Source organism: Muntiacus reevesi, chromosome 22 (assembly GCF_963930625.1).
Source record: "Muntiacus reevesi chromosome 22, mMunRee1.1, whole genome shotgun sequence".
Taxonomy (NCBI): domain Eukaryota; kingdom Metazoa; phylum Chordata; class Mammalia; order Artiodactyla; family Cervidae; genus Muntiacus; species Muntiacus reevesi.
The window spans coordinates 2,378,486-2,391,467 of record NC_089270.1 but is presented as its reverse complement, the minus strand read 5'-3'; the positions used below and the strand labels follow the sequence as shown (position 1 = coordinate 2,391,467).

At 50.3% G+C, this 12,982-nt stretch overlaps 1 non-coding gene across 1 annotated transcript; it reads right to left on the bottom strand.

The window, feature by feature from the left end:
• Window positions 1-1,580: 1,580 nt before the first annotated feature.
• On the bottom strand, window positions 1,581-1,652 carry TRNAY-AUA (transfer RNA tyrosine (anticodon AUA)). The gene has a single exon. It is a non-coding gene; the product is annotated as a tRNA-Tyr (tRNA).
• Between the last annotated feature and the right edge of the window lie 11,330 nt (window positions 1,653-12,982).

Here is a 12,982-nt window from a genome sequence, read left to right as displayed (position 1 = left end):
CAACCAGCAAAACCCCAGCCCTGGCGAAATACAGCTCTCACCCTGATCAAGGAAGAAGAAAAGACACAGGTCGCGGACATTATGAATCAAAGAGGAGGCTTACTGCAGCCCTGGCAAGCCCTTAGACCAGTGCGCTCAGCGGCGCCGATGGATTGGATGAAAAGTGAAAGACACAAATCAACCAAATCCAACCAAAGCGTGTCTACTGGAATCGGACGATTTAATAAATGGATGACGGACACTGCAAACCAGGTGTCTCTGTGTGTGGGAAGTTACGGATAAGCAAGAGGGGGAGACTAGAACGATCCCTGTGACGAGGCATTACAGTTAGCGTAAACTCATATTCCGTTTAATACAGGTACTCACGGTTACATGTAGACACCTTTATAGACACGTGTGTATATATACATGGGTAACGATGAACACATGTGCCTCCTTGCTCTGGGATCTGAAGGGCCCTGAGAGGAATGATTCCCCAGCAGCAATAAGCTCCTAGTGCCCAATGCTTGGTTTCTAACGCCTTCTCCCAACAAAAGGAACCAGGGCTCCTCAGAGAAACGGCTGGTGCCAGCGCTGCTCCAGGGTCTTGCGGTGCCAGAAAGTAAGAACGGGCTCGGGAAAGAGTTCACACGGGCAGACAGGGAAGGCGTTGAGTCGGGGGGACACAGGAGCCAACTCAAAGTGTCCCCAGCGGCCAAACCGGGAAAACTCCGAGCAAAAGCAAAGTAGTCCTGGGTTAAAACCCCATATCCATGAGTCCGTACTGATGTGAATGACACTTTCCTCCTTGTTTTGTGATACTCCATATCAAAACCAGACAAAGATATCATGAGAAAATAAAACTACAGGCTGGAATCTCTCATGAATATAGATACAAAAATTCATAAGAGAGTATTAGCGGATGGAACCCAAGATACATGGTGAAACATACGTGGTAAAACTTCACGACTGAGTGGATTTATTCCAAGAATGTTAAGTGAGTCCAACATTTGAAAACCATCCCATGTAATTCACCCCTTCAACAGACTGAAAGAGAAAATTGATCAGATCACCTCAATAGATCCAGAAAAGGAAGAGAATGTCACAAAGTTCAACACCTATTCATCATAAACACTCTTATCAAACGAAGAATAGATGGGAAATTTCCTCAGCCTGACAAGAGGAGCAATGAAAAAATATATAGATCATATCTCACTTCATGGTGAAGGAATGTTATCACATCTTAAAGGAAGGTGGTTTTGAGCAAAGATGGGCAAAATCGCCAGTGTAAGTGGATGGCGCCTCCAAAGGAATCCAGTTACACCGTAGAAGGGTCTGTGGCCGAGGACTTCCCTGGCGGTCCAGTAGCTAAGACGCTGCGCTCCCACCGCAGGGGCCACAGGTTCAGTCTCTGGTCAGGAAGCTAAGAGCCCGCAAACCGCATGGTGAGGCCAAAAATTAATTGAAAGTGAAAGTGAAGTCGCTCAGTAATGTCCCACTCTTTGCAGCCCCATGGACTATAGCCTAACAGGCTCCTCCATCCATGGAGTTTTCCAGGCAAGAGTACTGGAGTGGGTTGCCATTTCCTTCACCAGGAGATCTTCCCAACCCAGGGATTGAAACTGGGTCTCCTGCGTTATAGGCAGACGCTTTACCATCTGAGCCACCAGGGAAGTTGGATAAAAATTAATTAACCAATTAATTTAAATGAGTGGGAGCAGTGGCCTTGGAGTACAGAATGAAGCAGGGCAAAGGCTAACAGAGCTTTGCTAAGAGAACGCACTGCTCATAGGAAACAGCCTCTTCCAACAACACAAGAGAAGACTCCATATATGGACACCACCAGATAGTCGACACCAAAATCAGACTGATTATACTCTTTGCAGCCAAAGATGGAGAAGCTCTATACAGTCAGCAAAAACAAGACCGGGAGCTGACTGTGGCTCAGATCACGAACTCCTTGTTGCCAAATTCAGGCTTAAATTGAAGAAAGTAGGGAAAACCAGTAGATCATTCAGGTATGACCTAAATCAAATCCTTTATGGTTATACAATGGAAGTGAGAAATAGATTCAAGGGATTAGATGTGATAGACAGACTGCCTGATGAACTATGGATGGAGGTTCATAACATTGTACAGGAGACAGGGAGCAAGACCATCCCAAGAAAAAGAAATGCAAAAAGACAAAATGGCTGTCTGATGAGGCCTTACAAATAGCTGTGAACAGAAGAGAAGTGAAAGGCATAGGAGAAAAGGAAAGATATTCCCATTTGAATGCAGAGTTCCAAAGAAGAGCAAGGAGAGATAAGAAGGCCTTCCTCAGAGAACAATGCAAAGAAATAGAGGAAAACAATAGAATGGGAAAAACTAGAAACCTCTTCAAGAAAATTGAAGATACCAAGGGAACATTTCATGCAAAGATGGGCAAAATAAAGGACAGATATGGTATGGACCTAACAGAAGCAGAAGGGATTAAGAAGAGGTGGCAAGAACACACAGAAGAACTGTACAAAAAAGATCTTCATGACCCAGATAACCACGATGGTGTGATCACTCACCTACAGCCAGACATCCTGGAATGTGAAGTCAAGTGGGCCTTAGGAAGCATCACTATGAACAAAGCTAGTGGAGGTGATGGAATTCCAGCTAAGCTATTTTAAATCCTGAAGGATGATGCTGTGAAAGTGCTGCACTCAATATGCCAGCAAATTTGGAAAACTCAGCAGTGGTCACAGGACTGGAAAAGGTCAGTTTTCATTCCAATCCCAAAGAAAGGCAATGCCAAAGAATGCTCAAACTACCGCACAATTGCACTCACCTCACACGCTAGCAAAGTAATGCTCAAAATTCTCCAAGCCATGCTTCAACAGTACGTGAACCGAGATCTTCCAGATGTTCAAGCTGGTTTTAGAAAAGGCAGAGGAACTGGAGATCAAATTGCCAACATCCGTTGGGTCATTGAAAAAGCAAGAGAGTTCCAGAAAAATATCTACTTCTGCTTTATTGATTATGCCAAACCTTTGACTGTGTGGATCACAATAAACTGTAAAAAATTCTGAAAGAGATAGAAATACCAAACCACCTGACCTGCCTTTTGAGAAATCTGTATGCAGGTCAGGAAACAATAGTTAGAATTGGATATAGAACAGACTGGTTCCAAATAGGGAAAGGAGTACATCAAGGCTGTATATTGTCACCCTGCTTATTTAACTTATATACAGAGTATATCATGAGAAACGCTGGGCTGGAAGAAGCACAAGCTGGAATCAAGATTGCCAGAAGAAATATCAATAACCTCAGATATGCAGATGACACCACCCTTATGGCAGAAAGTGAAGAACTAAAGAGCTTCTTGATGAAAGTGAAAGAGGAGAGTGAAAAAGTTGGCTTAAAGGTCAACATTCAGAAAACTAAGATCATGGCATCCAGTCCCATCACTTCATGGCAAATAGATGGGGAAACAGTGGAAACAGTGGCAGACTTTATTTTCTTGGACTCTAAAAACAGTGCAGACGGTGACCACAGCCAGGAAATAAAAAGACGCTTGCTCCTTGTAAGAAAAGTTATGACCAACCTAGACAGCATATTAAAAGGCAGAGACATTACTTTGCCAATAAAGGTCCACCTAGTCAAAGCTATGGTTTTTCCAACAGTCACATAGGGATGTGAGAGTTGGACTATAAAGAAAGCTGAGTGCTGAAGAACTGATGCTTCTGAACTGTGCTGTTGGAGAAGACCCTTGAGAGTCCCTTGGACTGAAAGGAGCTCCAACCAGTCCATCCTAAAGGAGATCAGTCCTGAATATTCATTGGAAGGACTGATGCTGAAGCTGAAACTCCAATACTTTGGCCACCTGATGGGAAGAGCTGACTCATGGGAAAAGACCCTGATGCTGGGAAAGATTGAGGGCAGGAGGAGAAGGGGACAACAGAGGATGAGACAGTTGGATGGCATCACTGACTCAATGTAACTGAGTTTGAGTAAACTCCAGGAGCTGGTGATGAACAGGGAGGCCTGGCGTGCTGCAATCCACGAGGTTGCAAAGAGTCAGACATGACTGAGCAACTGAACCGAACTGAACGGAATTTAAGTGACTTTGAAAAAAGAGAGATGCTTGTGGCAGCAGCGGGTTGCCAATCTGTGAGAGGAGGGTGGACCCCCTTCATACACAACGATGGGAAAATGGCAATCTGTGTGGATAAGAGTGAACTGGTTTCATTCATCACAACAGAGACCAAAAAAACCTCAAACTTAGGCAGTTTAGAGATTTTAGCATGAAAGGCAAAACTCTAAAACTTAACAAGAATAAAGGAGAACTGCTTTTGTAACCTCGCAGTGGGCAGAGATTTCATAATAAGCCCAAAGACCACTAGACGCAGCAAAAAGCTCCATCGATTTAGCTCCATTAAGGGAATAAATTCTGTTTCTTAAAATCCTGCACATACTCTCCAAATTTAAAAAACACATACTGAAATATTTGCAAGCAAATGAAGAGGAATTGACGTTTTGATGCAAAATGGATTCAAGCAACTGTGGCGAAAACAAAGCAAGACACCAGGAAGGAGAGAGGCGAGGTAAGCCCCTCACTCAGCCCACAGCGCTCGGGACGGGGTTCAGAGGCAGAACAGGCAAAGAGCTCTCACAAACCAGCAAGGAAACGGCAGGGACGCGATGGAAACGGGGATGCAGGCAGGGACAGGGATTACACAAGAGGAAACGCAAATGACAAAGAAATATTTGCCTACTGTGAGCTCATCCCCTATGCAAACGCGGAAACGCAAAAGGGCACAGGGAGGTACCGTCTCCACCTGAGAGGTGCCGGGTAGCACGGAGCACGACACGGACAGCAGGAGGGCTGAGGCCACGGCCCGAGGCCGCAGACTCGGCTGGAGGGTGTGTGAGAAAGGCACGCAGCTCCTGGGGTGGCGCGCACCCCAGCTCCCGGCGTACCCCACGCGGGTGTCTGACCGTCCCCAAAGCCTTCGCTTAGCAGCTACGTTGTACTGACGCTTTCAACACAGCTTCTCAATTAACCTTTTCATACTCTTCATGGGGTTCTCAAGGCAAGAGCGCTGAAGTGGTCAGCCATTCCCTCCTCCAGTGGACCACGTTTGTCCCACTTAACCATCCCGGAAATTATAAGGGGATCGTCACTGTGGAGGCGAGGCCATAGAGACGCAACGCGGTCCGCCCCAGCTCACCCAGGAGGGATGGAAGCTTGCAGATGAACAAACCCAGGCGGGGGCTCGGGATCCACCCTGCCCGTCAGCGGCATTGAGGCCGACATGCCCTGGGGGCCGGCTCCCAGAGATAAAGGCGAGGATGTTACTTGTACCGGAGGCTGCGTGCAAACATTCACATCGCTCAGTTAGTAGAGAATCCGCCTGCAATGCAGGAGACCCGGGTTTGATTCCTGGGTTGGGAAGATCCCCTGGAGAAGGGAAAGGCTACCCACTCCAGTATTCTGGCCTGGGGAATTCCATGGACTGTATGGTCCACGGGGTTGCAAAGAGCTGGGGAGGGCTGAGAGACTTTCACAAATGCTCACTTTTTTTTTAGAGATGGTTGGAAACATCTGTTCCTTTGTTACCAACAGGAGTAATCGGCTTAAGTGCAAGCCTTGAAGCTGATGTCTGAATGATCTGGTGACTCTTGGTTAACCGCCTTGCCTGTGGGAGCTCTCTCTCCCCCACAATGAAGTCGGAAAAGCCCTTATAATTATTGAACAGTTGATGTTCCGTCCTGGAAGGTGAGGTCCTTGCGAAGCTGGAGGTCCAGAGGAGAAAGACACACAGCCAAGGCCCTGGGAGCCTGGCCACACGGGCCAGGTAGCAGGTGGGCCTGGACCCCCTGAGCAATGAGGGTCCACGCCCAGCCCAGCCGCCCACTTGGACAACACGGGCAGGCGGGGCGGGGGACCAGGCCTCTGCCCTGGTCCGGTGGGGAACGCGGAGCCGCTGCGTGCAAGGACTCCCGAGGTCAATTCTACACCACGACGGAGGAGCGGGGGACTTTGGCCTCTCACTTACGCTTGCTGTGTCTCAGCTTCCTCCCCCGAAGACCCAGAGTTAATCCACATAAAGCCCTTGGAAGAGAGCTGGACATGCGAGCCCGAGCTTGTGTCAGCCAATGTGACTGCTATGGCTTGAAACAGTACCAACATTCGGGGAACCCCAGCCGTCCCCCGACATCAACAGGGCTCCAGATTTCACGCACGCCCCAAACTGCTCCCCACTCCGGCACCCATCTTTCCTTCCTCAGTCCACTGATGACCTTGTCCTGCCCTGGCTCAGACCAGAAACCCTGGAGCCCGCAGCAGCCAGGCCAGCCCAGGTGATGCTAACAAACCGCACACGTCCCAGGGGCTTCAGGTGAGCGAGTTCCGCTTGCGTTCCCGCCTGTTCGTTGCATCGCGAGAGGACCCAGGACGACAGGCTTCACCGTGCACTGGCTCTTGGGCTGCTGCCCAGAGGGACATGGGGGTCCCCGGGCCACGTCCCTGGCCGCGGGTCCCGAGGCCACATCTGACTTCCACAGTGGGAAGCGTGACCCTCCTTGGGGAGATGCCATGCGAATCTGTGACATCAGTACTGTGGCCAGAGTCACCTATGACCCCCCTTTTCATGCCCACCTCCACCACGTCATGAGCCAGTCCCGTTGGCTCTACCCCCCAGCACGGGAACCCCACCCCTCCCCACCACCCCTCCCCACCACCCGCCGCCCTCCCCCCAGCACCCCCTCCCCAGGCACAGCCTCTCTGGCCAGACCACCAGCCGCCTCCTCCGAGCTGGTCCTGCCGCCTCCATTCTGCCCCCAAAGACCGCTCCAACTCAGCAGCCTGTGAGAGTGAAAGGGTTAGGCACTCAGTCTAATTCTTTGCAACCCCATGGGCCGTAGCCCACCAGGCTCCTCTGTCCATGGGATTCTCTAGGCAAGAATACTGGAGTGGGTTACCATTCCCTTCTCTGGGGATCTTCCCGACCCAGGGATCGAACTTGGGTCTGCTACACTGAAAGTGGGTTCTTAACTGTCTGAGCTAGCAGGAAAGCCCCTAACTCAGCAGCCATGGAGACCCTTTAAAGTGCAGATCAGGTCGTGCCTTGCTTAAAAATCCCCCAACATTCCCATCCTCAACCAATGAGTGGTCCCCACAGACACCTTCTGCAGAGCTTGTGGCCTAGCGCACCTCAGGCATGGCAAGACGCCGCCTGGGAGGTCCGCTGTTGGGAACCGACCCCAAAGAGGTCGTTAAGGATGAAGGAAGAGACGCAGCTTTGAAAGATTCATGACCGTGCATGCTAAGTTGCTTCAGGCATGTCCTACTCTTTGCAACCCTGTGGTCTGTAACCCACCAGGTTCCTCTGTCCATGGGATTCTCCAGGCAAGAACACCGGAGTGGGTTGCTGTGCTCTCCTCCAGGGGATCTTCCCCACTCAGGGATCGAACCCATGCCTCTTATGTCTCCTGCATTAGCAGACAGGATCTTTACCACTAGCGTCCCCAGAGCCCGCAGGGGACCCTCTGCAGCGGCACCTGACAACTGTGCTATGTAACTGAGTCACATGGCGTAGGAGTCGGATGAAGAGCAGTGTGTCCCCTGTAGCTCAGACATGCACACCCTTCTGGGTGACCCTGTGAGCTCTAGAGGAAAACGAGAGACGCCCAGAAGGGTGTGTCCTGAAGGCTGTGCCAGGCTCACCAGCGACATGCCTCAACCAGGTGACCACGGGCAGCCCACATCTTTTGGAAGCTCTTCCATAAGCCAGTATTTTCCCACCCGGCACTTGTCCCGTGTCCCCTCTTCCAGGCAGTCCTCCCACCAGCACCCATCTGCACCTCCTTCCTGCTCCAGCCTTGGGGCAATGAGGATCAGGCTGAGTCACACCCACTGGGGGGGCATGAGACAGGGGACAGCAGTAGTCTCTGGGCCCTAGGATCCCCCCGTGTTTCTTCCCAGAGACAACGGCATCCTCTGTGATTCCATGGGCCCAGGACCCTCCCCCACGCACCCTCCACCCCCCTGGGCTCAGAGCTGGGCGCTGCCATCCAGGGACCTGGGCAGGGCCAGTGCAGAGTGGTGCCTCCCAGGTGTTTGAAGCTGACGGGGATGCTGGCGTTCCCACGCGTTCTCCACGTGTCGGCTTCCCTGCCCTCCAGGGCCGAGCAGGACCTCTGCCGTGAACCCAAATCTGAAACGCTGGGCCTTTCCCGGGAGCCCGGAAAATAGGCCTCCGGGCAGCTCCTGCCCCACCTTCCCTAGCTCCTCGCCGGGCAGAGCCGTCTTCCCAGCTTCCAAACTGCCAGAGTCCACGTCCCTGAAGCGGTTTCCCTCCCTTCTCTTCCCACGTGAGAGACGATCAGATGGTTTCAGGGAATTAAAGCAGCCCAGTCCCTGGTGAATTTGCCGTGGTCTCTCCTATCAGAGAATTAACAGCTGATTTTCATACCTCATCTTGGAGGTTTGTCAAGTTTCGGGGTTTAAAAGAACATCTTTGAATTAATTATTTCACATGATTAATACATGAAATGCATGAAACACAGTCACATAGACAGTCACATGAAGTAGAACCGGAGAGCATCTTCCCCGAGGCCTCGAGGCCCTTAGACGCCCCATTCTGAATTACTCCGTGGAATTCCAATCTACGGATAGTGCTGAATTTATCTGAATTATTCCATAGTGTTAGACGTGCAAGTGGTTTCTCATTTCTTCCTAGGGTCATATCTATTGTATAACGTTTAATAACCAGGACCTCAGGGTGTCAGCACCATTTTTCTCCATATTCAGCATTCCTTAAAATGACGCTTGTAATCTACCATTACGTAGATTCTTATTAAGCTCTGATGATTGTATCTATTGTATGATTTTTAGTAACTAGGACCACAGGATGTCAGCGTCCTTTTTTTCACCATACTCAATATTGCTTAAAATGACGCTTGTAATCTATGGTTGCATACGTTCTTATTCTGTGGGTGAACTTGTGTGTGGCTGATGCCCTGTAAAGGGTCCCTGGTTCTCAGCAGAAGGTGGCGGCATGGGGCAGGACCTGCCCGGGGGGACCTCGTACACCAACCCCTTCCACCTGAGAGCCGCCGCCTACATCCACTACCACTGCCCACTCCCTGACCCCCACCCCAGGACAGCCTTGAATTGGCTTCCGCTCCTTCTGGGGACCTTCCTGGGTGCAGACGACTAGTCAGACCCACCCCCAAGAGGTGCCTCCGAGCCACCTGTGCCCTGGGCACCGGGGTAGAGGTGGTCACCCCCGCCTCTCTTCCTCTGCCCCCCCCACGGCCACTGACCCCCGAAACCCCGGCTCCAGGGTCCCCGTGTCCTCTGAGCCTGTCTCAGGGCTGCCCTGACTGCTCTGGAGGTCAGTGGGGGTGGACCTCCAGTCTCCAGGGGTGCGTGGGGCCCACAGCACGTGTGAGAGAACCACGGTGACACAGGGAGTCAGCTATGCAAGCCCAGCTGCTATCCCGCAGTGTGGATGTCAGACCATTTTCATAATTTAAAACACAAGCAGAAAACTCAGCCCAATGGCCATAGCCGGTCAGCCCCATCAGCCAGCAGAGAGAGCTGAGCTAACCATCGCCAAGCAGTGGGAGCCCCAAGCACCCGTCAGTCTAAGCCCCTCATGTGGTTTTGCTTTTTGTTTTTTGGATTGGCATGTATGTTTATTTGTTCTAAATTTGACTTTGTAATCAGTATTTTAAAACCAGGACATTTTCCCAACTATCCAAACTTCAGCCTTCTCTTGAAAGGTCTGGAGCTTGGCCTGTACGGGGCCGGCAGTCCACTGGCAGGTTGATCGGGAAACAGCACGGAGGCCAAGGGAGAGGGGATGCAGGGTGGCAGAGGTGCTGCAGGCTGTGCCAGGACCCAGCCTGGCCACAGCCCTGTTGCAGGTTCTGTCTGCCGACGGCCTGCCGGGGCCAACGCTGACCTGGAATGAGGTGCCATCCCTGGGGCCCAGGTTGGTAGGATGATTCCACGAAGATGAAAGTTGCTCCGTCGTGTCTGACTCTTTGCGACCCCATGGACTACAGAGTCCATGGAATTCTCCAGGCCAGAATACTGGAGTGGGTAGCCTTTCCCTTCTCCAGAGGATCTTCCCAACCCAGGGATCGAACTCAGGTCTCCTGCATTGCAGGTGGATTCTTTACCAGCTGAGCCGCAAGGATGATTCCTTGAGATCCTTCCAAAATGAGGGGTCGGGGAAAGACTGTGACGAAGCTGCACTTGTAACGCTGCAGCCTGCACGCGTGGAGCTGAAGTCCTGTCCTCGGCTGAGAACGCCCTCCTGGGGACAGGCAGGTCTTCAAGACTCCCAGGGTCTTCCTAAACGCAGGGAGGGCCCAGCACTGCTCTCCATGGTGCTGAAGAAAGCCCTCGTCACTGCCGCGGCCTCCCATTCCACCCAGGAACTCAATCTCCTCTGAAAGCGGTGCAGCTACGGACTTATGTCCATGGATTTCACTGGCCCAACACACACCACATCACCTGGACGTGGCTGACCTGACAGAAGAGCAGACACACTCCCGGAGCTATGAGGGTACTGCTCTGAAGATGCAGCGTGTGTCTTAAACCAATGGCCAGTAGCAGGTCTTACTTCCTGCAATACCTTGTACACAATTGGAGGCCAAGGTTTGGAGATGAGAACCGCCCTCTTGCTGTTACTCCAGGTAACCCACTTAAAGCCTGCTGCTGTCTAGCCCTGGGCTTTGGACTTGCTAGAGACCTGAGAGCTTCAATTTCCCAGGAAAGGATGCTTCTTGAAGGGAGCACAGCTTGTTCCCTCAGTCTGGAAGCTGGGGTTTCCTTCTGGCCTCTCCTGCTGTAACATGAGGCCAGCGGACAGAGAAGTCATTCCTCTACCACCACGGTCATCAAGGAGATGCTCAGGGGAGACCAGTGCAGTGGGGGCACTCTGGCTGGAACCCAGGCGATTCAGTGAGGGGCGATCTCAGGGACGATTCAGTGAGGGTGATCTCAGAGTGTAGTCTTGCTCAGCAATAAAGGATAAAAGAAAACTCAGCACCCAATGCAGCTGCTGTTGTTGCTCAGTGGCTAAGTCATGTCCGACTCTTTGCGACCCCCACAGACGGCAACACAAGCTCCTCTGCCCTCCAGCATCTCCCGGAGTCGGCTCAAACTCATGTCCATTGAACCAGTGATGCTACCCAACCATCTCATCCTCTGCTGCTCCCTTCTCCTTCTGTCTTCAGTCTTTCCCAGCATCGGAGTCTTTTCCAATGAGTCTGCTCTTCACATCAGGTGGCCAAAGTATTGGAGCTTCAACTTCAAGCAACAGTCCTCCCAATGAATATTCACGGTTGATTTCCTTTAGGATTGACTGGTTTGATCTCCTTGCCATCCAAGGGACTCTCAAGAGTCTTCTCTAACACTACAATTTGAAACTGTCAATTCTTTGGTGCTCAGCCTTCTTAACGGTCCAACTCTCACATCCATACACGACCACTGGAAAAACCATAGCTTTGACTATATGGACCTTTGTCAGCAAAGGGATGTGTACACTGTCTAGGTTTGTCATAGATTTCCTTCCAAGGAGCAGGCATCGTTTAATTTCATGCCTACAATTACCATCTTCAGTGATTTTAGAACCCAAGAAAATAAAATCTGTCACTATTTCCATTTTCTCCCCCATCTGTTTGCCATGAAATGATGGGACCAGATGCCATGACCTTAGTTTTCTCAGTGTTGACTTTAAGCCAGCTTTTTGACTCTCCTCTTTCACCCTCATCAAAAGGTTCTTTAGTTCTTCTTCACTTTCCGCCATTAGAGTGGTATCATCTGCATAGCTGAGGTTGTTGATATTTCTCCTGGCAATCTTGATTCCAGCTTGTGATTCATCCAGCCTGGCATTTCACATGATGTACTCTGCATATAAGTTAAATAAGCAGGGTGACAATATGTAGCCTTGACGTACTCCTTTCCCAATTTAGAACCAGTCCATTGTCCCATATCTAATTCTAACTGTTGCTTCTTGACCTACATACAACTTTCTCAGGAGACAGGTAAAGTGATATGATAGTTCCATCTCTTTGAGAATTTTCCACAATTTGATGTGATCCACAGTCGAAGGCTTTAGCACAGCCAATAAAGCAGAAGTACATGTTTTTCTGGTATTCTCTTGGTTTTTTGATGATCCAACCATGACCATGTGAAGTTGTTTGATCATGTCTGACTGTTTGTGATCCTATGGGCTGTAACCTACCTGGCTCCCCTGTCCATGGAATTTTACAGGCAAGAGTCCTGGAGTGGGTTGCCATTTCCTTCTCTAGGGGATCTTCCCGACCCAGGGGTCGAACCCAGGTCTCCTGCACTGCAGGCAGACGCTTTATCATCTGACCCATCAGAGAAGCCCTCGATGAGCCCAACGGATGTTGGCAATTTGATCTCTGGTTCCTCTGCCTTTTCTAAATCCACCTTGTACATCTGGAAGTTCTTGGCTCACGTACTGTTGCAGCCTGGCTTGGATTTTGAGCATAACCTTACTAGAGGCACCCCAGAGTCTGTTTCTATTGTGTAGATAGGCTCATTTATGCCATATGTGAGATTCCACATGTAAGTGATACCATGCGATGCTTGTCCTTCTCCGTCTGACTCACCTCCCTCACTGTGATCATCTCTAGGCCCATCCATGTTGCTGCAAACGGCAGCATTTTATTCTTTTTAAGGCTGAGTGACACTTCACTGTGTACTTTATGTACCACATCTTCTTTGTCTGTTTATCCATCGATGGACACTAAGGTTGCTTCCATGACTTGGCTACTGTAAATAATTCTGCTGTGAAAATAGGGGTGCATGTATCTTTTTTAATTAGAGCTATTATATTTTCCAGATATATGCCCAGAAGTGGAATTGCTGGATCATATGGCAACTCTATTTTTATTTCAAAAATGTTGCTTTTGAAGAAGACAATTCCAAAGACGGGCAATGCGGGTTTGTCACAGCTGGAAAATGGGACTGGCAGTGATTAGA